Below are 25,610 nucleotides of genomic sequence, written 5' to 3'. Positions count from 1 at the left end.
TGCTAGATGGTCACAGAGGGCTTCAGGGGAGAGTCAGAAACAGTGTTACAGAAACAGTGTTGAAGCTCAAAGGGCAAGGAGGATGGCAGTGGGCATGCCTGATGGGAACAGGTGTTTTGAGGAGGATGAATGATGCGCACACTGGTACCGAGGTCGCCACAAAGCCCACCCTCCCTGTACTGTTGGCTGAGGGCAGGTTTTAGGCAGTGAGTCATCAGTGACCTGGGAGGAGAATGGCTGGAGCCAGACTAGGTTCTGTCTAGGGGCAGGGGGTCACAGTTTCCTGAACAACAAGCATGGCAGAATGAAGGAGCTGCTGATGAATAATACACTCCTGTGTATTCATCACCCCCCACCCTTGCCCGCCCTTGAGCTACAGGCCAGCACTGGCAGCAAGAAGACGGACAACCTTCTAGGCCTTGATATATGACGGCCTGCAGCTCACTGTTACACAACTGATGGGTTTTGCCAAGGTTGTGCTGCATTCGGTCAGAGCGGCAGGCCAGGCAGGCTGTGGACCTTCCTACAGTGCTGCTGTAGAAGTAACCCACATCCTAAGGCCAACGACTCTGGGGTTCCCAAGTCAGCTCATGGTACCTCTCTGGGACTGAGACCAAGGCCTTTTGCTCCACTACTTAGCAGCTGTGGCACCTCTGAGCTGCAGTTCCCATACCTGTAAATAATGGTTCAATTATTCATACAAGAAATATTTACTGAGCATCTTCTATATGCCAAGTACAGCCATAGAAACTGGGCATTAGTAATGACCAAATCATTTCAAAACTCCTACCCTCATGGAGATTATATTCTAGTGGAATGTGAATAACCCCCTTCACAGGGTAGTGGAAGGGATTAGATATTTTCTGGAAAGCACTTAGGGTAGTAACAGTTCTGTACCTAATTCCAATGTGTATTGGGACTTTCCCCCCACACCACCAAATAATTCCCTGACACCAGCTGGGTGCCCTACCATTCAGCTCAATTCTGACACCATCTACCTGGAGACAGCATCAGATCTCACAGGTAAATGGCTGTTGCACAAGACTGCCCCCTCACCACACACCCAGGCTGTCCCTGGTCCTTCTGACCAACTAGCGACAGACCGAAGGTTCTGTTGAACCCCCTCCCTGGGTTTGATTCATTTCTAGGGTGGCTGCTCATGGAGCTCAAAGAAATATTTTACTTACTAGATCACTGGTTTCGTATAAAAAGATATAACTCAGGAAAAGCCAGATGGAGGAGATACAGAGGGCAAGGTATGTGATGTGGGAAAAGTCACATAGCTTTCATGCTGTCTCCAGGTGCGCATTCTCCTTGAATCTCCGCATGTCCACCAATCTGGAAGCTCTCCGAGTCCCATCCTTCCAGGTTGTTATGGAGGCTTCATTACACAGTCATGGTTGATCAAGTCACTGACCACTGGTGGCTGATTCGACCTCTAGCCCCTCCCCCCTCCCCAGAGGTCTGAGGGTGAGACTGAAAGTTCCAACCCTTTAATCACAAGGTTGGTTCTCCTAGCAACCAGCCCTCATCCTTAGGTCACTGGACGCTTTGCCAAAAGTCAACGCATTAACATAAAAGACACCATCATTCCCTACAGCCCTTAGTGCCAAGAAGGCACCCAGTACACACCCTGGAGTGGTCTGAGTTCCCTACCTGGAGACCAAGTGCCCTGCAAGCAGCACTGGCCTCACTCAAAGGAGCCCCAAGGTTCCTCTCCTGCACCACAGCCCCGCCCCTAGCACTGTCAATTCCACCCTAATGAACAGGGCTGGGCGTAGAGAATGAAGGAGACCACCCTTGGGGCCATTCATCACAATAAATGCTGCTGAGGACTCTGCCCAACGCTGGCTCAGCCCTCATGTCCATAGGGAGACAGAGTAAAACTGCAGCCGGTGAGAGCGCCTCCCATCTCAGGCAGTGAGGACTGTAGTCCTCCACCGAGAGGAGCCCCTGAAGGACAGCCTGGCAGCACCTAGGGGGCCTCAGGGAGGGGACCCAGCCCCTCCAACCGGGCTAGCCCATGGCCAGGCAAGCCCTTACTTCGAGGATTTTTGCGTTAAACATTCATTTCAATGTGCTGACAGAGTGGGCAATAGGAACAAGCAGCACATATTCTGAGGCGAGTGGTCAGAATTCTTGGTATGAGTTGCAGGAAAAAATAAAATGTAGCCAATTTAGAACGTTGTCCTTGGGGTTCCAAGAAAGCGCTCCATCAAAACTCTGGCTGGCACCTATTTGGATGTGTAATGACAGTTTCAGCTTTCCCCACCAACTACAGGCTCCGGTTCTGGTGCCAGCCTCTATTTTCATAGCCTGAGTAATGCCTGGGCAAAGGACCAGCTGAGAACTAAAGGCAGAGGGGCAAGGCAAGAGAAGTGATAGCATGAACAATGGGCCGTATCCCACCCGGCCTCCAACAGCAAGCCCTGTGGAGCCCCGTCTCCGACAGCGGCCACGCCCTCCTCACACTGGCCAGCTTCCCCTGCAGCCTCCTCCCCTTGCACCCACAGCCCCAGGCCCTGAGCTCCCTTTTGGCTGGTACCTTATCTGCCTTGTTCACCATGGTGTTAAATGAGTGAATGGCCACACCACACAGCCGAACTCCGGGACTGGGCGACACACTGCTCCCCGAAACCCAGCATGCGCCTTCTCATAACTCTGTGCCCAACTTACTCTTGGTCCAGAGGCCTTCTTGATCTGGTTAACTCCTGTTCATCCTTCAACTTGGCTCAAACGTCACCTCCCTCTGGAAGCCCTCCCCGATCCCATCACTGGGTGAGGTCCTCCAAGGTTGGGCAACCACAGTCCTCCCACAACACTCATCACCTGCACAGGCTCCTGTCAGCTTCTTTGCTTGCCTCCCCCAGGGCTGGGTGGACTCAGAGCCAAGCAAGCAGGAGGTGCAAAGGGAAGGAAGGGCAGGAGGAAAGAAGGGCCCTAAGAAGGACACTGTCACAGAAACCTCCAATCAGCCGAACAAGAACAAAGCATTAAAACCCAATAGATCAATGGATCACTCATTAATGTTTACTGAGAAAAACATAGCAGGAAGTGGTTGGGAAATGAATTTGAGTGGGAAGCAGAGGACACTCCTAGCAGCATCCTCTCCGCTGCGCCCCCCAGGTGGGCTGGTGTTGCAGCTGAGTGGCAGGAGAGACTTTGGAAGAATGGGTGAGTGGGGGCACTTGCAAGGCTCCTGAGCAAGGAGCTCTCTCGTAGGCTTGGCACTCTCATAGGCAACTGTGGCTTTGAAGGGGGCTGAAGGCCATTTTTTTCTTGGGTAAACTCCAACTGCTGAGGGAGATCGACTAGAATGCATCCCTACAAAGCTGTTAAGAACAGCCCTGACAGGTGTGGCTCAGTTGGTTTGGCGTTGTCCCTCGAAGTGAAAGGTCACCGGTTCAATCCCTGATCAGGGCACATGCCTGGGTAGTGGGCCTGGTTTCTGGTCGCAGCATGTGCAAGAGGCAACAGGTCAATGCTTCTTTCCCTCTCTTTCTCCCTCCCTTCCTCTCTCTCTAAAAATAAGTAAATAAAATCTAGAAAGAGAGAGAGAGAGACAACAAAGCTGTTAAGAACATGTCCTGGGTCAAAAAACAGGAATAATAAGGACCTTCCATTGTCCTGCTGGCCCAGCTCCCAAACTCAGGAACAGAGGCAGGGATTGAAGACAAATGATCTGGGAATAAAGACTGTTTTTGGCTGGAGCCTCCCTAGCACAGTGTTTCCTTCTAAGACAGACACCCCCGTTGCCCGTCAATATTCTTTCCTTCTTTCTGGTTAAGAGAATCCTGACGTGCGGGAGGAGAGAAGAGTGAGGCAGAGCATGCCAGCTATTCATGAAACCCAGGTGCTCTTCCTCCTGGGCTCAGGGCTGGACCGCCTTTCCCAGCCTGCCTTGCAGCAGGTGTGACCGTGTGACTGAGCCCTGGCCAAGGGAGTGTAGTAGAAGTAAATCACCACCTCCAAGCCTGGTCCGTGGCTCCTCCCCCACCCTCCAAGCTCCTTCCTCTGTGCTGATGAAAGCACGGCAGCCTTCAGAGCCCCGGCCCCAGATCACCCCTGGAAAGAGACCCTCCACTGATCGGGAACAGCCACGCTAGACTTTGAGTGTGAAAAAATAATTGTCTGTCATATTTGAGCCATTGAATGCAATTTGGTTTGTTTTTCAGCAGAGAGCCTGTCTGTGCAACGCTGTGCCCGGCTAAACACTCACTTGGCCATTCTAACCGGGCACGGTCATGTGACACAGTTCTGGCCGGGAAACATCGGGGGAGGTCTGCTGGGCGTTTTGAGGAAAATGTTCGCTTTTCTGATAAAAGGTACCAGCTAGTGGGGCTGGAGCCCCCTCCCCGTAGCAGCCACTGTGCCACCCTGAAGGAAAGGCCAATGCCAGCAGCCACCTACCCTCAGACATCCCATTACACGAGAAAAACAAACCGTTATTTGCTTAAGGCACTAAGGTAGGGCCTTCTGTTACTTGGAGCCAAACACAATACCCGCTGCTCTGCAGCCTCTCACTCATTCACAGGCCCAGCCTTTACTAAGGCCTGTTTCACGCCAGTGCTTGGGCTACGGACTGAAGATTTAGAGGAGATCGGGGGTGGCCCTGCCCTCCCAGAGGTCCCAGGGGCTGGGGAGCCCGGCCCACGAGTGGACCATCCTGAAGCAGTGGGCACTGGATACTGTGATGACGCACGATGTCCCAGGGGAGTGTGAGCACTGGGCGGTGGGCAGGCAGAGGCAAGGAGTTCCCACCACGCACACAGAGCAAACAAACACTCCTCAAGCTAAAAAGCCACGCAAAAGAATGTGCTTTGCTCAGCCAAGCCAACTGCAATTACTCACTGTGCATCGACTTGTTCAACACCATCAACTAATGCAACTGTTTCAAGATAATCAGCAGTCATTACAGCAAGATGCACAAGAGGAGAAAATTAAAAAACCATACACCGTTAACTTAGAAATGCCAGAAATTATGGGAACCGAGGACGAGACAGCCTTGCTCAGATCTTCTTGCCTGCTGCCATTAACTATTTCCTAAAATATGACTTCCTTTTCGAGGAAGACACAGTAATTTTTCACCGAGAAGACAGAGGAGAACAATAACAACAGTCCATGGCATGACCTTTAACTGTAACTGTCCAAGCTCTGGTTGCTCAGGTCTGCGTTCCCTTCAGGAGCTGTGATGGAGACAGACGAACTGGCGACAAAAGACGGCCCCTCTGGGAAATCAGGAGGCAGCCAAGCCCAGAGAAGTCGGAGCACCTGGGGGACCACTTGGAAACTGCAGAAAATGCTTTCCTCCTTTTAATTCAATTAGGCTTACATAACAAAGAAATGATTTTTTAAAATGAGTAGCATCATTTGCCATTTATTTTCCAAGTGTGGGGCAGCAAGGATTAAAAAAAAAGACAAAGCCTCATTGACTTCAAATTGCAGTGGTTTGAACATGAACGCACAGAAGCAGGCTCCCCATTAAGAGACCCGATGATGATCAGGTTTCCAGGCTGACTGCCAGCTGATCAGTCCGTAGGACCCCGGTGGAGAGCGGACAGCGTGCTAATCGCACTCCCCAGGCCCATGCGACTCAGGTTCCTGAGGCTCTGTCGCAAGCAGTGCTCCCGCGCTCCGCCCATCAGTGGCGGCCCTGAGCCAGCGGCGACGGCAGGGGCTCCGCCGGCACTCTGCCAGGCCAGGCGGGAGTTTCTTTGTGGGACACATGGAGCAAATGAGGATGAGATCTGAGAAGGAAGGACCTCCCTTTCCGGGACCAGTTTATTAAACCCAAGCCTATCAACACAGTTTCCCAGAGACCTCCCCACCTAGGAGGTTCCGGCTCTGGCAGGCACTGGAAATATGGCTGTCTGGCCCTCTGCCTCGGGCCCCCTGCCGGCCCCGGAGCGGCTGGACCATTCCTCACACAGAGAACTGGGTTTCTGAGGGTCTCGCGGGTTTCTGGGGCTGCTGAAGAGCCAAGTACCAAACTGGTCCGGGCAGTGTGCTGTCCACCAGGACCAAGGATGGCGCTGGCAAACCACATACTAGGCTAAGGGTCTCACAGCACACTTCCCACGAACCACCTCAGGCCCAGAGTGAGAGTTAAAACATCAACCACCAGCATGTGTCAGACACACACCAGTCAAACAGCACTTGTCTTAAATAGCTGGCGAGGCCATGTCATACCAGTGTGTGCCAGCTGAAGACCATTCCCCTCACCCACCATGGGCAACCCTCTGCAGGCCATGCCTGGCCAGTGGCCAAGAGCCAGGTGAGTGCCGGGGAGATGTCTTCACTACCATGCATGTCCTTTGCTATGAACCGAAGTACAATGTCCTCTGTTCCATGAGAACAGAGACTGTGTGTCTTAGCCATTCTCCTATATTCATTATGTCAGTGCAGTTGGTTGCCCCAAGGAGGTACTTTTAAGGGATGAATACATAGTAATAACAGCACAGACCACGTGTGAGGCACTGCTCCAAGTCCTTGTCACCTGCAATCTCATTTCAGCTTCACAACGATACCATGGGGTAGGCGTGGTTATCATCATCCCTACTTTACAAATGAGGAAACTGCGGCACACAGAGGTTAAGTAACTAACTTGCCCAAGGGTAAAGACTAGTAATGGGAGACCCAGAATTCAAAGCCAGTCTAGCCTCAGAGTCTACACCCTGAACTACTGCAATGTGCTGAAGATGCCACCAAAGTCAGGTGCTCTAGCATTAGGAATCATCAGCAGAGGACATCTGACAGCCCCAAACGGGAGAAATCCTCCCAGAGGTTTCTCATGGTGCTAAGCATGCACTGTTTCTGTTTGTTTGACTTTTAATGAAAACTGACGCTCCTAAGCAGGAGACCCTATACTTTTTAAGTAACTATGTAACCACATTTAGTTATCAAGCAACTGTAGCAGGACTATCTAGGTTTACATAGTATCCTCTGCTCACAATACATGAATTCTAGGGGAAGCCTTTTAAACACCCTGCGGTCCTGTTTCACCATCTCTAAGGAGGTCCCATCCCAGACTTGCTGGAAGGATTGAACAAGGTCATGGGAATGGTTGCCTATGTGTATAAGGTATTGTATAAACATAATGTATGACATAATAATTAGTATATTTCATTACAATGACAGGTCAAATTTCTATACTTATCAGTCTATAATTGGCAAAATTCTACACATGCCTAGACTTCTACAAAAGTTCCTATTTATCTCCCCACATTTTAGTAACCGTGTAAAGCTGAACAATTTACTTCTACCAGACTGTCTCCCTTCATTGTTATCTCTGAGCTTCCACACATTTCCACTATAACTTCAGTAACTTTTCTCTACCTTAATCCAACTGCATTGTTCACTTTAGAAGCACAAAGAGTTAATGAGGCAGCAAATGTTTTAGTCTAACTTTAGATTTTCCTATTAGCAGATGACAAAATTAGCAAGCAAGAGCTTCATTTTATTTTATAATTAAAAAGCTCAAAATGATATTGCTTACTTAGCTCTGAAGGCATGAAGTTTGGGGCTCGATCCAAGAATGAAGCAGGTCTAAGAAAGTCAGCTAGCCCTGGCTGGCGTGGCTCAGTGGCCTGAGCGTCAGCCATGAAGGGTCACCAGTTTGACTCCCCGTCAGCGCGATCGATGTTTCTCTCCCTTTCTCCTTCCCTTCTCCTATCTCTAAAAATAAATAAATAAAATCTTTTTAAAAATCAGCTGTGGTTCTGCTGTTTGGAAAGACACATATCTCCATATAACTGAGGGGAAGAACAAACAGTATTCAAACTATTTATAAGTTTGATATGATAACTCTAACCACACACAGAGTGGAGAGGGAGAGTTGGGGGTGTGAAAACTAGGTGCAATAACTTTCAACTCAGCCTCATTTTAAACTCCTGGTTCTATGCTATTGGCTATAGATCTCTCTAAAGAGTCAGTTAGACACCGAGGCACAGAAAGTGGTAAGCAGATGACAAAGGGATGCCTAGTAATACAGAAACATGAATGCATAAGTTGGAGAAGTGACTGTGAAAACAAACAGGATTTTCAAGTTCCTACAGTTGCTACCAGATGTTTGAGTTGCACAAACTCTCCCTCACCCTGGGGACCAGCACAGAGGCGGCTCCACTGATGCACAGGGCTGGTGGAGAAGGGGGAAGAGAGGGAGGGAGAGACAGTGATGCACAGGTGACCCAGCCAAGAGGATGCAGGAGCAGGTGGCCTCTGGGCTGCAGGAACTACCCCACAAGGCTTCTTTAAGTTCTTTTCTCAGTGCCTTTTTCATCATGAACTTTCTCCTTGCTCTGGAAGGAAGCTGACTGACCTGTTCCTTTCCAAAAGCCAGTGCAGCCTGCTGATCCTGGGGCTGGAGGCTAGTAGGCTGGAGTCTGTGGCTCAGTTAGACCACCCTGACCCACCTGACTTTTGGACTCAGAGCAGACCATGCAATTCATTCCTGGTTCGCAGGGGCCTTCTCATAACTGCCTTGCAGTATCTCTGGGCCCTAATCCATCTGCAAGGCTGCCCAGCACATTCACGAAGGGGCCCTGGGAGGCTGCTTCTGTCAAAATGCCCACAACCCTAGTGGAAGGTAGCTGGAGCCTCTTCTTCATCCACTCAGTGTAGGTGCACAGGCCCTCCTGGCTGCCCCTCTCTTTCCCACTCCCTGGACTCACCCTTCAGCATCTTAGGTGTAAGGTGACCCCAGACCCATGTCGCTTAGGCCATCATACCCACAGAGGCACAGCCCTCATTCAGAAACTTAAAATGGCTCAGTGCTCTCCCACCTTGCTAAGCTGAACTCTCGGCTGGCTTTCAAAGCCTAGAAACCAGAAGGGTGGACCCAGCAAACTTTATTTCAGGTGACTGAAGGGCCATTATTCCTATCTCAGTGACTTTGCTCTTAAGGTAACTCCTACACCAGCACGTGGGCACAAGTCCTAATCCACCAACCAAGAACCTTGTTCCAGGGTGGAAGTCTTCCCCTCTGAATCCTTAGTACCCTGGATATTCTCTCATCTTTTCCTTCCCACCTCCAGATAGCAGAGTCGGTCTCAGCCCCTCCCTCCCTCTCTCACCCAGAAGCTGCAGGCATTAATTAAACCTCTTCCAGAAAACAGATTTTCACCAGCTGCAGGGATTCTGGGTAAGAGCCAGACCTGGGGACAGAGACAGTCTGGGTAAGAAAGATAAGCCCATGAGATCCGGGAACCTATGGGCAGTACAGGTTCCTGCATCCAAGTGGCATTCTGAATTCCAGCTCTTCCTGATCTCCTGATGAAAAGGAGCGCAAGGTGCTCCCACCCCCTCAGCCTCTGGCTGTATTCTCCAGGGCTGACCTTTGACACGGCAGAAGTCTGCACTTGGCTCCATCTGCCAGTGTCTCACAGCCGCCTCTGACAGAAACACCATCCAAGAGCACCTGCCTCCTCCCCCCAACAGAGCTGCAAACCATATTACCAGAAATGTGCGCAAAGGGGCACTCCAGCTCTGCATGGGAAGCAGTTATTTGGGGTGGGCAGCAACCGCTGGAGGGGTGATGGTGCAATCTGAAGCTGCTGGTGGGCTCCACAAGTGTAACAGGTCTCCAAGTGCTTCCTCTCTCCTGGGCAGGATGAGGGATGCAGAAGACAGCTGTGGCCACAGCTCAGGGCCCTATCGGTTATGCTGTGGAGGACTCAGCTTTCAGCAAACAGCCTTAGCTCCCCAGAGGGCCCATCAGGCTCTCACCCCAATTCTGGAATGAGGACAACTAATTTCCTTCCTGGAAATTCTGGAGGCCCCACTGAGGTTACAGACCCAGCTGTCAGAGCCTAACCTATAAGTTGAGCTCTCTGTCCCAAATACACACAGAAAGGAATTTGTCTCTAGTGAAATTATATATATGTGAGTATTTGTTTTGAAAATTTGATGAATTTAAGGGCAACAACATTTTGAAAATAGTGCAGCACAATGGAAAAACATGGGTTATAGACTCAGACTGGATTCAAGAGGAGGATCCATTTCTTTAGAGAAACACTAAGTACCTACCACTTAGAGGGTGCCAGGCTGGGTGCTGGGGCCACACAGAGAGTTAAACCCTGGCCCCGGCCAGTGTGGCATCCAAGAGTCAACAGCTCATTGCAGAGAGGAGTGGTGAGTGCTGAGGAGGTGCCCACGGGAATGTGTGACACTCGGAGGGGTCGTCTGAGCCCCACTGTGACCCGGAGCTAATTATTGATTAATTCACCATTCAAGGGTGAATGAGTATTGAGCTGATTACTATTCAAGCCAATCATTAATAATAAGTTACTGATAATGCAGTTTCGTAAATGCTTAGAGAGCCATTCTCCAGAGACCAGGTGCTTCATGCCTTCCCTGGTGCCCAAAAGCAGCCTCCCACGCGTCAGTGAGGGTGGGCTGGCCAATCCCTAAAAGAGATGTAGCCCCCCTACGTGTCATTTCTTTGCAATCAGCAAACACTTTAATCCAAGTCTTAATGCCAGCCTGGAACAGGGAGGGGCAGACTCATGCCCTGGCTTTCAGGCTGTAACCAAGCATCTCCACCTCTCTCCAGGCAACACGAGGCTTGTCAAACCATCTGTGTTAAACTCTCTTCCTACAGAAGTCCAGACTGGGCACCAGCACCTCTGAGGAGGAGTTGTTGCCAAGCACCGGCTGCAGGCAGTCACGTTGCAAGGCTGGGCTGGGCACTGGCTGTTCCACAAAGGGCTCATCGAGGGCCTTCTCCAAAGAGCAACAAATGTCCCCAAGTTGCGAATCCCCCTTGGCCACCCACCTCACATTTCCCCCTTCGAACCGATCTGAGTCCACACCTCTCTTGATTTCACTTTTTGAATGCTTACAAAGCTACTGCGCCTTAGCTAGAAGACCCTGGACCCCCAGGCGGTGGTAGCCTCGTTTCTTCGTTACAGCTTGGCGCCCAGCCGAAGCGGGAAAATAATGGCTCCACATCCGCTGCACCGCTGATCCTTTAACCATCCACAGGTACAACCTGAAAGACCCCTGCAGCCACAATGCAACCTGCCCTAAGCAGATGCAATTTTGTGTGTGACAAAGCCAGCTTCTTTAAAGGATCGTGACACATTCAAGTTCACGAGCAAAAGCAACGCCATGGGGTCGGAACCACGCAGTCCTAACCTGAGCTTTCAGGCAAGTCAGCCCCCACACGGAGCGACCCCGCCTCGGGGCCTCAGGACGCCCTCAGGCGCGGGGCGCAGGTGGCTGCGGAGAGGAGCCAGCCCCACCCCCAGAAAGGCCGCCGAGAAGTTGTCGCCGCCTTCTTACCTGGGGACAAGCGGGTTCGGAACTGCCCGGGAAGCGGGAAGCGGGACCCGGGGAGCTCGAGTTGGGGCCAGAATCCGGCGGCAGGAGTGAGGGGGCCGAGCAGGAGAGGGTTGGAAGGGCGGGGATTCGAGTGGAGGCAGGCGAGGCCGGAGAGGCGCGGGGCTGGAGAGAGGAAGGTGGGAGGTAGTGAGGTGGACCAGGCACCCTCCAGGATACAGGAGGCGAGGGCTTGGGGAGCGGGCGCTGGAGCGTGCAGAGGAGGCGAGGGCTGGGACTAGGGGTGCGCGGGGGGTGGCTTGGGGAAGGGGATAGCTTAGGGAGAGGGAACGAGTCGGACTAGGGTTTGGTGAGGGCGCAGGGATAGGGGAGGAGGCTTAGTTGCGGGATTCAGACCCGGCGGAAGCCCGTCCCCAAACCCCACCACTCTCCCACAGGAGACACTGCTGGGTCGTCCCGGCCTCGGCGCGTCCAGAAGACCCCCTCGGTCTCACAATCCCAGACCCAGGAACAACCGCCCACCTCAAGCCATCACGCCGCTCAGCCTCAACGGCGACCAGCCCGGCCCCGGCCCGTGCCGCGCTCACCGCCCATGGTCCCGGCCTGGCCCGGCCCGGCCCGCCTCCGGCTTCGCGGCTCCAAGGCTCCGCGGCTCCGGGGCTCCGAGCAGATTCGGCTCCGCCTGGCGCTTAGGGTGGTAAGGACAGCGCGCACGGACCGCGCGCACAGACAGCGGGACAGTTGTCCCACCAGGTCTACAGCGCCCCCTGTAGACCTCGCCGCGGTCCGCGCTCGGCCCGCCCCACGCCAGGCGCCCTAGAGCTCCGCCCCGCAGGCGGGGAGGTGGGAGGCCCTGCGGCCCGACCGGGGAGAAGGGCGCAGCAGGGGCTGCAGAGAGGACCCTTGACTTTTTGATGCCAAACGCAGCCCCCAAAGACCGGCCAGTCTGCAGAGCCCCCGGCGAGGGGAAGCTACGGTAACGGGCGTCTGAGTGCGCAGGCACCGCGGCCACAGTGCAAGCAGGGCTTCTGCGCGCCTCACAACGCGGGACTGGGGATCAGGGATTACTCCGACGCACGTCTAGGCCGGGGCAAAGCCCCGGTCAAACCCCGCACAAACCCCGCCCCGGGCTGGGCCCCTAGTGTGGGTGCATTTGGGCCGTGTGCATGGCCTGGCGCCGCTTTGATCACGGCGTTAGGCTGGGCGCGTATGTTTGTGGTCCGCCACTGCTGTGTGACTGCTGCCGCGTGGACGCAATCTGCCACGATTCTCGCCACCATGTCCCCCATCCCCCCTTCACCTACTCCACGCTTCTCTTCCGGTGCCGACCACATCCGGCCCCGTGGAGACCTGGCTGCCACTCTGTTTAGGGATGGGCTGCAGGCTTCCCCGAGAAGTAGCCGTCCCCAAAGCCTGCCTCCCTGCCTCGCGGCTTCCTCGGAAGCTGCTGAAGATTGACACAGCATTTGACCTATTTCTATAACTCAGGCATCGGAGAATTGAGCTTGATTTGATGCCATACATTTCTTTCAAATGGTGTCAGAAGTCTGCAGTGACACTTGTATGCCTTATGTGGCCTTGAGCAAAATAGACACTGATTTTTACCTTCCAGGCACACTTTCTGGAGGAGCTAGTCATTGGCCTCTAATTTCACTCCTGTGTTCAGGGCTCCCAAACCCATGTTCTACGCCCACATATTTTACCCACATTTCTACCTACTCTCTGGTTTTCTGCTTTGAACTTCCCATCTCAAACCAGGGCTTCTTTTACCAAATTCTCTCTCTTCCCAGCTCCCAAACTCATCTACCCTGTGATCTAACCATTCCCCCAGCCACCTGGATGTCTTCCTCACCTGAAGGCTCAGTGTCCAGTCAGTGTTTGCTTCCAAACCCAGCAAACCTGCCTTTCTCACCTCATTCCTGTGATGCTACCCTGTCCTCAGCTCCGTCCTGTCCTGACTGCTGACACAGCCCCTCCCAGTGAACCATGTATCTCCCAGCACAAAGACACCTGTCCTCTTCAGCATCACTCAGACTTTCCCACGTGACTCTCAGTCCCCACCTCCATACCCAACACTTCTTCCTGCTCCAGGTTCCTCCTGATGGTCCTCCCACTAGTTCCAGGGTCCATCCCTTGCTGGAGCTGCCTCCCTCTTCCCTATAGGAGTTAGCCAGGTCACCTTCTGCTGTAAATGACAGACAACCCAACTCACACTTGCTTTAACAAGAAAAAAAAAAAAGAATTGACCAGCTCATATAAATGAAGAGCCTAGGATTAGTTCTGGGGACTGAAGACCAGGGACTCCGCCTCAGCTTTGCTTCCTTCCATGTGCACTGGACTCTCTCTCAGGCGCCATGTGAGACCCCGGCAGATCCAGGCTCACGACCTCACCACCACAAGTCCACCAGAAAAATGGCTTCTCTTTGCCAACCAGCCCAACGAGCCTTGGGCTTGATTCTGATCGGCAGGATAGAGTTACCTGTCCATCCTGCTCTCCCAGCCACTGTGGCCCCGTAGCGTGTGGTTCCCTCTCAGCCACCTTCTCTTCTTCCACAGGGAACATGGGGCTGCTCCTGGATCTCTTCTCTGTCACAAAGGGACTGAAGATGACTCAGGGACACCATGTGGAACCATTTCCACACAAAATGTTCCTCATCACCACTTTACTTTGCAGTATTCGCATAGGGCGTCCTGGGGCAGAGTTCCAACCAGGAAGTGGGGCACAGGTGCTGTCTGCTTTCAGCTTCCTCCTCAACCCACCTGGGATGTCTGTGTCCCATATCCCTCCCGAGGCTGAGACCTGGCACAGAGGTGGCCTCAGGCTCCTCAGGGAACCTGGCATACTCTCTCTAGACTCGTTCTCTCCATCTCTTTCCTCACCATCCCATCCCTGACAGATTCTGTGCTCCCTTCTGTTCTGGAGAAGGTGGTCCCCTCCTGCCTCTCTGTGGATTTTGGCTTCTGAGTGGTACCCACCCTCACCTTCCCCTGACCCTTAGGGCAATAATAACACCTCATGGCTGAGCCATGAAAGAGGATAGAGCTATAAGAAAAGAAAAAGAAAAGGTTCCTACAGGGAAAATCTATATGGGAAGCATCACAAGACCATTAGCCCCATCAAACTTATTCCCTCTGTGGTTGTTGAGGAGGTAGGATGCAGCCAGTGGCCATCTGGCCATCACCTGGGGAGGCTATGTTAGAGATTGTGGCTGACCCAAAGGAAAGAGGAGTCGAGACAGGCTGCTTTCCGTCGTGCCTGACATCAGGACCTGGATTTTTCCATTACATGTCCAGTAAATCTGCTTTCCCCCAAACAAATTAGAGTTGGTTTTTCTGTCACTTGCAAACAAGAGAGTCCTGAGTAGTCCAAGCCTATAGCTCAGTGCCTGGCATCATCATTCGTCTGATGGAGGAGCGAGCACACCCACTGATGGCTGTAAAACATTAGAAATGAAAAAATACAGTGTTTTTGGCTCATAACCATGGTCTCCCCTTCTGTTCCCTGCTCCTTTGTCATTTCCCCATACATATCTTGGCCCCAGGGAAACTCTCAAAATTCACTGGAAGCTGAACCCACCCATCTGATACCCAAGTCATGCATATGTGTTTTACACACCCAATCCCTGCCTAGACAGAGAGCAGATAGGAACAGGGCTCATCTTCAATTCAGTTTCAATCCGTTGGGCAAAAAACTGAGCAAATGTTTACACAGCCTCCTTTGATGTGTGCTGTAGACTTAGAGAAACAATGGGCTTCTGTCCTCACCATTAAAGGGCCTTCACTATGGGGGAAGACAAGTAGTTGAGGACAGAGACGGAGGAAACAGCAATATCAGGGAGTTGTCTGGGGGAGGGAGCAGGGCGCTTTATTTGGACCAGGCTCTAAGTTCCAAAGTCTGTGCTGCCTGCAGTCCTGCCTTACACTGGAATTATACATCTGCACAAAGCATTTTATTTGTGTCCACTACAGTATCTAGGTTACAAATATATTTTAAAATTCCACCCTGGATAGTGTTGCACAGTGGATTGAGTGCAGGCTTGTGAACCAAAAGGTTGCCAGTTTGATTCCTAGTCAGGGCACATGCCTGGGTTGTGGGCCAGGTCCCCAGTAGGGAGTGCTCAAGAGGTAACCACCCATTGAAGTTTCTCTCCTGCTCTTTCTCCCTCCTTTCCCCCTCTCTAAAAATAAATAAAATCTAAAAAATAAATAAATAAAATTCCATTTACCATGGATTTTGTTCCTTCGATTGTAAAAGGAGTGCCCATTCCTTATAAAAACTTGAAAAAGTACACAAAAATAAAGATGAGAATAAAACATAATGGATTTGTGTTGATTAATATAGCAGAAAATATCAAACTAAGATATAAAAAAAGGAGTTGCCCCATGACCGCGTCCACAGCACTGCTGGCAACCCCAGGGTTAAAGGTCATTTCTTTGATTCTTGCAAGAGTGCTGGGCTCTCTCCCTAACACATGCGTATGTTTAAAAACTGCAGGCTGAGCCTCTCAGCTCCAGGGTGGTCTGTTCTCTGTTATTTATGTCTGCATGATTCATTGGCTTAGCTTCCAGCTGCCATGCCTTCTCCCTGCCCCCAGCAGACTTCTTATGTTGTTCTAGCGCCTTCTCCTCCTGAGAGCAGCTGGGGTGGGGGGAGCAAACTCATTTTACCATTTTTCTGGGTGAAACTTAATTAGGAAGGCAAATTTGGAAAAACACAACACGAAATAACCGTGTTAAGTAAAAATGAGATAGATCTTGCACCTGACCTTCAGGAAAAAAAGTTCACAAAGAACTGAAGTAATTTGCTGAATCACGGGTCTAAATATTCATTTTTGTCCTCTAAACCCTGAGACCAACCAAATGATGTTGCTAAGGAAAAACAAACACTGGATGAACTCACGAAAATCTCATCAAGAAATCATAAAAGGACAACAAGGATTTGGGCCATCTATTTCATCAACAAAAGTACCTGGCACATACTTTATAAAAATTGGATGAATGGATGAGTGAGCCAAGAGTCCGTCCCTCACATTTTACAATTAGAAACCAATCTGCAAGGAGACGAGAGGAGAGTGGGAACCTGGTGGAGCTCTCCACAGTCTCATGGCCCCTTGGGTGACAAATACTGAGTTCCGTGTTCATGAGAGAGCTGGGAACCCGATTACATCCCAGACTTCCAGTTAGCAACCAAAACAGAAAAGATGCAAGCTTGAGAACAGCCTTAAAATGCTGAAAGAAAGTCATTGCTGATGCAGAATTCTCTGCCCAGAGGAAACAACAAACAGAGGGTAATCTACTTGTTCAAAATCAATCACAGTGACATAATGAGAGAGCCAGGGCTACATTTCAGGGCCCTTTGCACTGAACTGCAATATTCGTCTTTAGTGTGTGTGTGTGTGTGTGTGTGTGTGTGTGTAAGCCCCTGAATGAAAAGAAAAGAAAATATCTCAGTATTCCAGAGAGGAACTGAATTGATCCTTTTAGGTCAAATGCTTTTGAAACTTGCCTTCCAAAGCCAGTTGGGGTCCCCCATTCTCTTAGTACAAAGTATACAGGTTACTTAAATTTTGCAGCCCTGCTGAGCTGACTTGGGTTCTGAGATCCTGTAGGAGACTGTTCTGAGTGGCATGGGCCCAACTCCCACTCAGAGATGCACAGGACCCACGCCCATGGATAGGTTATCCCGTGGGAAATCAGGGCTGCAATGTGCCTAGGCTGCTTTGAGTCTTGCTCTTGCTAAAATACTCCCTCATCCTGAATTGAGGACATTTACTGCAAAGTAACTTCCTAAAATCCATGCTAAACCTTCAAGTATGAGTGTAATTGGTTTAACCGCTTTTGCCTTTTCATTTGCAAATATCCCTCTTCTGTGATGTGATTAGCAGCATTGGCTCCTTTGTTTTCTGTAAAAGGTAACCACCTAAAGCCAACCTGTGCGTAGTAAATGAGGACCATCAGGTAATGTGCCAAGAAACCCAATAAAGGTTGGTCATGGCAAGGGCCAAGGCTTTTGCTCCCCTTGAGAGAAAAGCCATGCTGTCCCTTTTCCTCCACCAGACTCGGTAGTCCATGTGAATGTCTCATTTGATCCATAATGACTCGGACACCGCAGGCCGGTGTCTGTATCAGGGTTCTGAGGTCCTTTGCCTCTAGCCCAGGTCTCTCTGCTGAGCAACAGACCAGAAGATTCAATTATTTACTCAGTGATTCCACCTGAACCTCCTTACACAAACTCCATCATGTTAAAACGGAACACTTTATCTGACATTCAGACCTGGTATATCCTAGAATAGAAAACGCCACCTCTACTATCTTTCCTAGGCTCCAAACTAGGAATGTGGGAGACACCCCTCTCTCCTTCATCCCTCATATCTAGTCCTTTTCCAAGCCTTGTGAGTCACATCCTCTTTAAATATTTCCCCGATCTGCCAACTTTGGTTCTTTCCATCATCACCATAGTCCAAGCCACTAATCACTGTCTATCATTATAGAGAAATTTGCACTTTCTAGAATTTAGTACATATGAAACCACAAAATATGCATGCTTTTTTCCTGGATTTTTTTACCTAGCATTATTATTTTAAGATTCATCCATGCTGATGGGTGTATCAATAATTTGTTCAATTTTTTTGCTGAATATTATTTCACTGTAAAAACATACCACAATTTCTTTATCAGTTGATTGGCATTTTGGTTGTTTCCAGTTTGGGCTATCACAAATAAAGCTGCTGTGGGCACTTGTGTACAAGTATTGATACTTGTACCAGTGGGCACATGCTTTCATTGCTTTTAGGTAAATATCTGGGAAAGGCATGCCTAGGTCGTATGGCAGGCACATGCTTAACTTTTTAAGAAACTGCCAAACTCTTTTCCAGAGCCACCCCATTTTACATTCTTTTTAGTCGTGTATAAGAATTCCTGTTGCTCCATGTCCTTACCAACACTAAATATGTCAGTATTTTAAATTTCAGTCACTCTGATGAGTATGTAGTAGTATCTACACTGTGGTTTTAACTTGCATTTGCCACTGTTTAATAATGTTGAGCATCTTTTCGTGTGCTTATTTGTCATGTATATATCTTCCTTGGTGAAGTGTCTAAATCTTTTAACTAATGAGATTGTTTTATTATTATTATTATTATTATTAAGTTGTGAGTCTTCTGTATATATTTCGATACAGATCTTAGTCAGATATACATTTCACAAATATTTTCTCCAAGCTTATGGTTTGCATTTTTATTTTCATAATAATGTATTTTAAGATTTTTATTTATTTATATTTTTAGAGACAGGGGGAGGAAGGGAGAAAGAGAGGGAAAGAAACATTGATGTGTGAGAGATATATAGATTGGCTGCCTCTCACATGCCTCCAACCAGGGACCTGGCCTGCAGCCCAGGCATGTGCCCTGACTGGGAATTGAACTGGTGACCCTTTGGTTCACTGGTGACCCTTTGGTTCAGCACTCAGTCCACTGAGCCATACTAGCCAGGGCAACAATGTATTTTAAAGAGCAAAAATTTGACATTTCTTCTTATTTTTGTATTTTTAAAACTTTTTAAAACTTTTTTCTAGGACACAAAAGTAAGTCTATACTTCTAAACTTCATTATGTGGAACCAGAGCATCTTTGAGTCTATATCTGATTTTGTTCTACTCCTGAGATAATAACCTTCTGGGTACTCTAACCAATTCCCCATATACGGTAAAGTGTTTCCATTCTGGTTGGTGGAAACACCAATTAGTCCCAGCTCTATCTAAGCCTGGATATCAGAAATATGCTTCCCTGCCTTTAATGGGAACTCAAAAGATCCCTTCCACCCAAGAAACTAAGCAATGTTAGATCAAACTGGCTAATGGTGTTCTAGCTGCTCCCTCAATGCCCAGAGTACGCAGCATGTTCTCACACATCTTAGAGGCAGCAAGGAGATAAACATCCCTAACTTCCTCCTTTGCTCCCTTCTCCATGTCCTTCATACCTGGCTCCAACATCCAAGTCCACTCCCTGGGACCCTCCCCTCCCCTGGCTGCAAAATGGCCCAAAGCAGAGCAGGTGAGTTGACCATAGATTGGAGTGGGCTGGGCAGCAGGCCTGGGACAACTGTGTGCTCTATGCTGTCCTGGAAAACCAAAGGTGGCATCAACCCCAGTTCCTCTGGAAGAATGAAAGGCCAGCATAATTGCAGTGTGGAGGGGTGGGCAAAGAATGGAGGGGTCGCAAGGACCCTCCAATGCCCATTCATTCATTCATTCATTTAGGATTGAGTGCCTAGGATATATGCGGCACTGTGCCAGGTACCTCGAAGACAACAGTGAATTACCACTGCCTGAGCAGCTCCCAAGGCCTGTCTGGGAAGCCATGTGTTCAAACAAGCAACAATCGCCATGTGATTAATGTGGGTGAAGTGGAAGAAAACATAATCCCATTTCATGTAAAGGGTAAAAGTAATGGCTAGAGAGGTTAAATGACATGTCCAAGGTGATCCAGTAACTTGGTGGTTGACTTTGTATAAAATCAAGGCTCTGAGCAGGCTTTCCCCCACCCTCAGACAAGAACCCTCTTGTGGGTCAGAACCATCCAGCGCACACCATGACATTGTGATTCTTCACCAGGGTCCTCTGTTCAGGTCCCAGGTCCCTGAGCAGGATCTGTGCCACCCAGAGGTCAGCTCCCACATGGCTGACTTGTCACCACTGTGGGCCTGTCAACTCCTTAGATGACTCTCTGAATCCATCAGAGTGCCTTGCATATGCCTGGCAATCAATAAGTGTCCGCTGATCCAGTCACACTGTTAATGAATAGAGACGGCTTCATCAGTGAATACTGATGAATTTGAGTCTCCTGCTTGCTCTGGACAACAAACCAGGGCTTTTACTGAAGGAGGCAGAAGAGAGTTCCCAATAAGCTGGATGTGTTCCAGCACTCTCCTCCATGGAGAAATCTAATCAGATTTTGGGGTGTGAGGGTCTCTCTGTTGTCATGGTGACTCTTAAAAAAAGATTCTTCTTTAAAAGCATCTCAGACATCAAGACTCTGAAGTAATGGCCCTTTTAAAATTGAATCATATTAATAAGATCTACTCAACTGAACAATGTGTTTTCTTTCTTTTTATTAGATGCATTATTAACTTGGCAAGCAGCCCATTCACAAATGCAAAGTGCCCATTCAAAAAGAACACCACTCCCAGCATGGAATAAATAAGGATGCAGCTCACCCATTTCAGAGATCCTGGTGGATAAGAAATAAGCTTTATGAATGGTGGTTTTGGGGTCGTAGATGCTTGAAGGGCCTGGACTGTGTGTGGGTCACTTCTGTTGGATGAATCCTCAAAAGCCTGGGAGAGCCTATGCTGCAGGCAAGCAAATCCAGCTGGTCACAAAGCATCAGAGGGGAGTTGAGAAGAGGACAAGTAAATCTCACAGAAGTTCTACATTGTGTAAGAGATGGATTACAAGAGTCTTGAATCTGACTGCTGTCTTGTCCTGCTGTCACATTTTGACATTTGGATTCAATAATATTCAGTGTTTTTCTGTTTGTTTGCTTTTTTGTTAAAGAGAGGGGAAGGGAGGGAGAAAGAGAGGGAGAGAAACATTGACATGCAAGAGAAACAGCAATCAGTTGCCTCTCACACATGCCCCAACTGGGGACCGGCCCACAACCCAGACATGTGCCCTGACTTGAGATCGAAACCACGCTGGGCAGGGTTATTCAGTGTTTTATTTGAGCAAATAATGTGGTAGATACATTCTAAATTAGCCCTCAATGATTTTCCTACCTCCTGGTGTTCACACCCTTGTAAACACCCCTCCCCTTGAATGAGGTCAGGACCTGTACTTGTTTCTTATTTATTTTTTATTTTATGTTTTACAGTTGTTCCAATTATTTCCCTTCTTGCCCCCCTCCACCCAGCCCATCCCCTGCTTCCATAGTCAGCCTGCATCTGTTTATGTCCATGGGTCCTTCATATATGTTCCTTGACTAATCCTTTCAGCTTCTTTCAAACAGTCCCCCCCACCCCCTTACCATTGTCAGTCTATTCCTTGATTCTATGCCTCTGGTTCTCTTTTGCTGATTAGTTTATTTTGTTTATTAGATTCCTCTTACACTTGAGATCATATGATATTTGTCTTTTACTGACTGGCTTATTTCACTTGGCATAATGGTCTCCAGTTCCATCCACACTGTCATGAAGGGTAGGAGCTCCTTCTTTCTTTGTGCTGTGTAGTATTCCATTGTGTACATGTACCACAGATTTTTGATCCACTCATCTACTGATGGGCGTCTAGTCTGTTTCCAACTCTTGACTATTGTAAATAGCACTGCTATGAATATAGGGGTGCCTAAGGTCTTTAGAATTGGTGTTTGGGATTCTTAAGGTATAATCCCAGCAGTGGAATTGCTGGGTCAAAAAGTAGTTCCATTTTTAATTTTTTGAGGAAATTCTATACTGTTTTACACAGTGGCTACACCAGTCTGTATTCCCATCAACAGTGCACTAGGGTTCCCTTTTCTCCACAATCTCACCAGCACTTGTTTGTTGATTTACTTATGATAGACATTTTGGCAGGTGTGAAGTGGTATGTCATTGTGTTTTTAATTTGCATCTCTCTTATGGCTAGTGGCGCTGAGCATTTTTTCATATGTCTCTGGGTCCTCTGTATGTCCTCCTTGGAGAAGTGTCTATTTAGGTCCTTCGTCCAATTTTTTAATTGGATTGTTTGTCTTCCTGATGTTGAGTCATATGAGTTCTTTATATATTTTGGATATTAAGCCCTTGTCTGATGTATCATTGGCAAATATGTTCTCCCATACAGTTGCTTCCCTTTTCATTTTGATGATGGTTTCTTTAGCCATGCAGAAGCTCTTTATTTTTTTTAATTCTTTTTTAAAGATGTTATTTATTTACTTTTAAAGAGTGGAGAAGGGAGACAGAAAGAGAGGGAGAGAAACTTTCAATGTGTGAGAGATAAACCGATGGTTTGCCTCTCACATGCCCCCAACCTGGACCTGGCCCACAACCCTGGCATGTGCCCTGAATGAGAACAGGACCAGAGACCTTTTGATTCACAGGCTGGCACTAATCCACTGAGCTACACCAGCCAGGGTAAAACTTTTAAATTTTATATAGTCCCATTTGTTTGTTTATTTTTTCCTTTATTTCCCTTGCCCTAGGAGATATATCAGCAAAAATATTGCTACATGGTAAATTTGAAATTTTACCACCTGCGTTTTCCACTAGTATTTTTATGGTATCATGACTTACAGTTAAGTCTTTTATCCATTTTGAGTTTATTCTGGTGTATGGTGTAAGTTGGTGGTCTAATTTCATTATTTTGCATGTACCAGTCCAGTTCTCTTAACACCATTTATTGAAGAGACTATTTTTACTCCATTGTATGCTCATGCCTCCTTTGTTGAATATTAATTGACCACAGAGACATGGGTTTATTTCTGGGCTCACTATTCTGTTCCATTGATGTATATGTCTGTTTTTATGCCAGTACCAGGTTGTTTTGATTACAGTGGATTTGTAGTATAGTTTGATATCAAGTATTATGATCTCTCCAACTTTGTTCTTTCTCAAGATTGCTGAGGCTAGTCAGGTTTTTTTTGTTTCCATATGAATTTTTGTAGTATTTTTCTAGATCCATGAAATGTGCCATTGGTATTTTAATAGAAATTGCAATGAATCTATAGGTTGCTTTGGGTAGTATATACATTTTAATAGTGTTAATTCTTCTAATCCATGAACACGGTATATGCTTCCATTTATTTGTATCTTTCTCAGTTTCTTCAGTGTTCTATAGTTTTCTGAGTACATGTCTTTTAGCTCCTTGGTTAAATTTATTCCAAGGTACTTTTTGTTGTTGTTGTGCTATGGTAAACAAGATTTTTTCTTGGTTTTTCTGATAGTTCATTGTTAGTGTGCAAAAATGCCATAGATTTCTGAATATTAACTTTGTATCCTGCTACTCTGCTGAATTCACTTATTAGATCAAATCATTTTTTGGTGGAGTCTATAGGGTTTTCTATGTACACTATCATGTCATCTGCAAATAATGACAGTTTTACTTCCTCCTTTCCAATTTGGATGCCTTTTATTTCTCTTTCTTGTCTGATCACTGTGGCTAGAACTTCCACTACTATGTTGAATAAGAGTGATGACAGTGGGCAGCCTTGTCTTGTCCCTGATAATGGAAATGCTTTTAGTTTTTGCCCATTGATTATGATGTTGGCAGTAGGTTTCTGATATATGGCCCTTATTATGTTGATTATATGCTCCCTCTATTCCCACTTTGCTGAGTGTTTTTGTCATAAATGAGTGTTGATTTTTATCTAATGCTTTTTCAGCACCTATTAATATGATTGTATGATTTTTGTCCTTTATTTTTTAATGTGATGTATTATGTTTATTGATTTGTGAATATTGTATCATCCTTGCATCCCTGGAATAAATTGCATTTGATCATGGTGTATGATCTTTCCAATGTATTGCTGGATCTGGTTTGCCAATATTTTTTTGAGGATTTTAGCATTATGTTTATCAGAGATATTAGCCTATAATGTTCTTTCTTTGTTGTGCCTTTACCTGGTTTTGGGATTAGGATAATACTGGCCTAGTAAAAAGATTTTGGGAGTTCCCTCATCTTGAATTTTTTTTGGAATAGTTTGAGAAGGTCTTAGTTCTTCTTTGAATGTTTGGTAAAATTAACCTGTGAAGCCATCTAGTCCATGCATTTTGGGTGTTGGGAATTTTTTGATTACTGCTTCAGTTTTGCTGGTTGTTATTGGTCTATTCAGATTTTCTGCTTCTTCTTGGATGATTTTATGTTTCTAAAACTTTATCCATTTCACCCAGGTTGTCCAATTTCTTGGCATATAGTTGTTTATAGTAATTTCTTAAATCCTTTGTATTTCTGTGTTATCAGTTGTTACTTCCCCTCTTTTATTTCTGATTTCATTTATTGGGGTCCGGTCTCTTTTTTTCTTGATGAGTCTGGTTAAAAGTTTATCTATTTTGTTTATCTTTTCAAAGAACCCGTGCTTGGATTCATTTATTTATTTATTTAGTTTCTATGTCATTTAATTCTGCTCTGATCTTGATTATTTCCGTCCTTTTACTTGCTCTGGGCTTTGTTTGTTGTTTCTCTAGTCCTTTTAGATGCAGTCTTGGGTTGCTTGGTTGAGATTTTTCTATCTTCTTTAGGTAGGCCTGTATTGCTATAAACTTCCCTCTCAGGACTGCCTTTACTGTGTCCCATAGGTTTTGGATTGTTGTGTGTTCATTTTCATTTGTTTCCAGGTATTTTTTTATTTCTTCCTTGATATCATTGTTAACCCAATCATTATTTAACAACATATTATTCAGCCTCCATGTATTTGAATATTTTTTAGTTTTTTCTTGAGGTTGGTTTCTAGTTTCAAGTCATCGTGATCCAAGAAGATGCTTGATATGATTTCATTTTTTTCAGATTTGTTAAGGCTTGTTTTGTGTCCTACCATGTTGTCTGTCTTTAAAAATGATCCGTATGTCTTTGAAAAGAATGTATATTTTGCTTCTTTGGGATAAAATGCTCTGTAAATATCACTTTGGTCCATTTGATCTTTAAAGTGTCGTTCAATGGCACAATATCCTTGTTGATCCTGTGTTTGAAAGATTTATCTATTGTTGACAATGGGGTGTCAAAATCCCCTACTATGATTGTATTGCTGTTGATCTCCTTGTTCAAGTTCCTCAACATTTTTCTTATGTATTTAGGTGCTCTTATATTTGGTATATACATGTTTACAAGGGTTATATCTTCTTGTTGGACTACTTTCTTAAGTATTATGTAGTGACCTTCTTTGTCTTTTGTTATGAGTTTTTTTGAAGTCTATTTTGTCTAATATAAGAATTGCTATTCAGCTTTTTTATGTCCGTTGCATGGAATATATTTTTCCTATCATTTCATTTTCAGTCTGTGAGAATCTTTTGTTCTGAGGTGGGTCTCTTATAGACAGTATATATGCAGGTTGTGTTTTCTTATCCATTCAGCTGCTGTATGCATTTAGATTGGAGCATTTAATTAATTTACATTTAAGGTTATTACTGATCAGTGTTTGTTCATTGCCATTTTCCCCCCTTGCACCTGTATTCCTCTCTCTCCCCCTATTTTCTTCTTCTTAAAGCAGTTCTTTTAGCATCTCCTGCAATGCTGGTTTGGTGGAGTTGTACTCTTTCAGTTTTTTTTTTTTTGGTCTATAAAGCTCTTTATTTTTCCTTCCATTTTGAATGAGAGCCTTGATGGATAGAATAGTCTCGGTTGCAGATCCTTGCTTTTCTTTTTTTTAAATA

At 47.1% G+C, this 25,610-nt stretch overlaps 1 protein-coding gene and 1 long non-coding RNA gene across 2 annotated transcripts in view; one reads left to right on the top strand and one right to left on the bottom strand.

The window, feature by feature from the left end:
* The window catches only part of PXYLP1 (2-phosphoxylose phosphatase 1), a 71,116-nt gene extending 59,189 nt beyond the window's left edge, over positions 1 to 11,927 (bottom strand). Inside the window, exons 1-2 of the mRNA XM_028518743.2 lie at positions 11,865 to 11,927; positions 11,281 to 11,442 (exon numbers count right to left, since the gene is read on the bottom strand). The gene's annotated coding sequence lies outside the window, so the exon portion shown is untranslated. The remainder of the gene's footprint in view (positions 1 to 11,280; positions 11,443 to 11,864) is intronic.
* Positions 11,298 to 14,953, top strand: LOC118501616. The gene is made up of 2 exons (XR_004904238.1): positions 11,298 to 11,389; positions 11,715 to 14,953. It is a non-coding gene; the product is annotated as an uncharacterized LOC118501616 (long non-coding RNA).
* The last annotated feature ends 10,657 nt before the right edge of the window (positions 14,954 to 25,610 follow it).

Source organism: Phyllostomus discolor, chromosome 7, assembly GCF_004126475.2.
Source record: "Phyllostomus discolor isolate MPI-MPIP mPhyDis1 chromosome 7, mPhyDis1.pri.v3, whole genome shotgun sequence".
Taxonomy (NCBI): Eukaryota; Metazoa; Chordata; class Mammalia; order Chiroptera; family Phyllostomidae; genus Phyllostomus; species Phyllostomus discolor.
The sequence above is the reverse complement of the archived record's forward strand: the minus strand, read 5'-3'. Positions and strand labels throughout refer to the sequence as shown.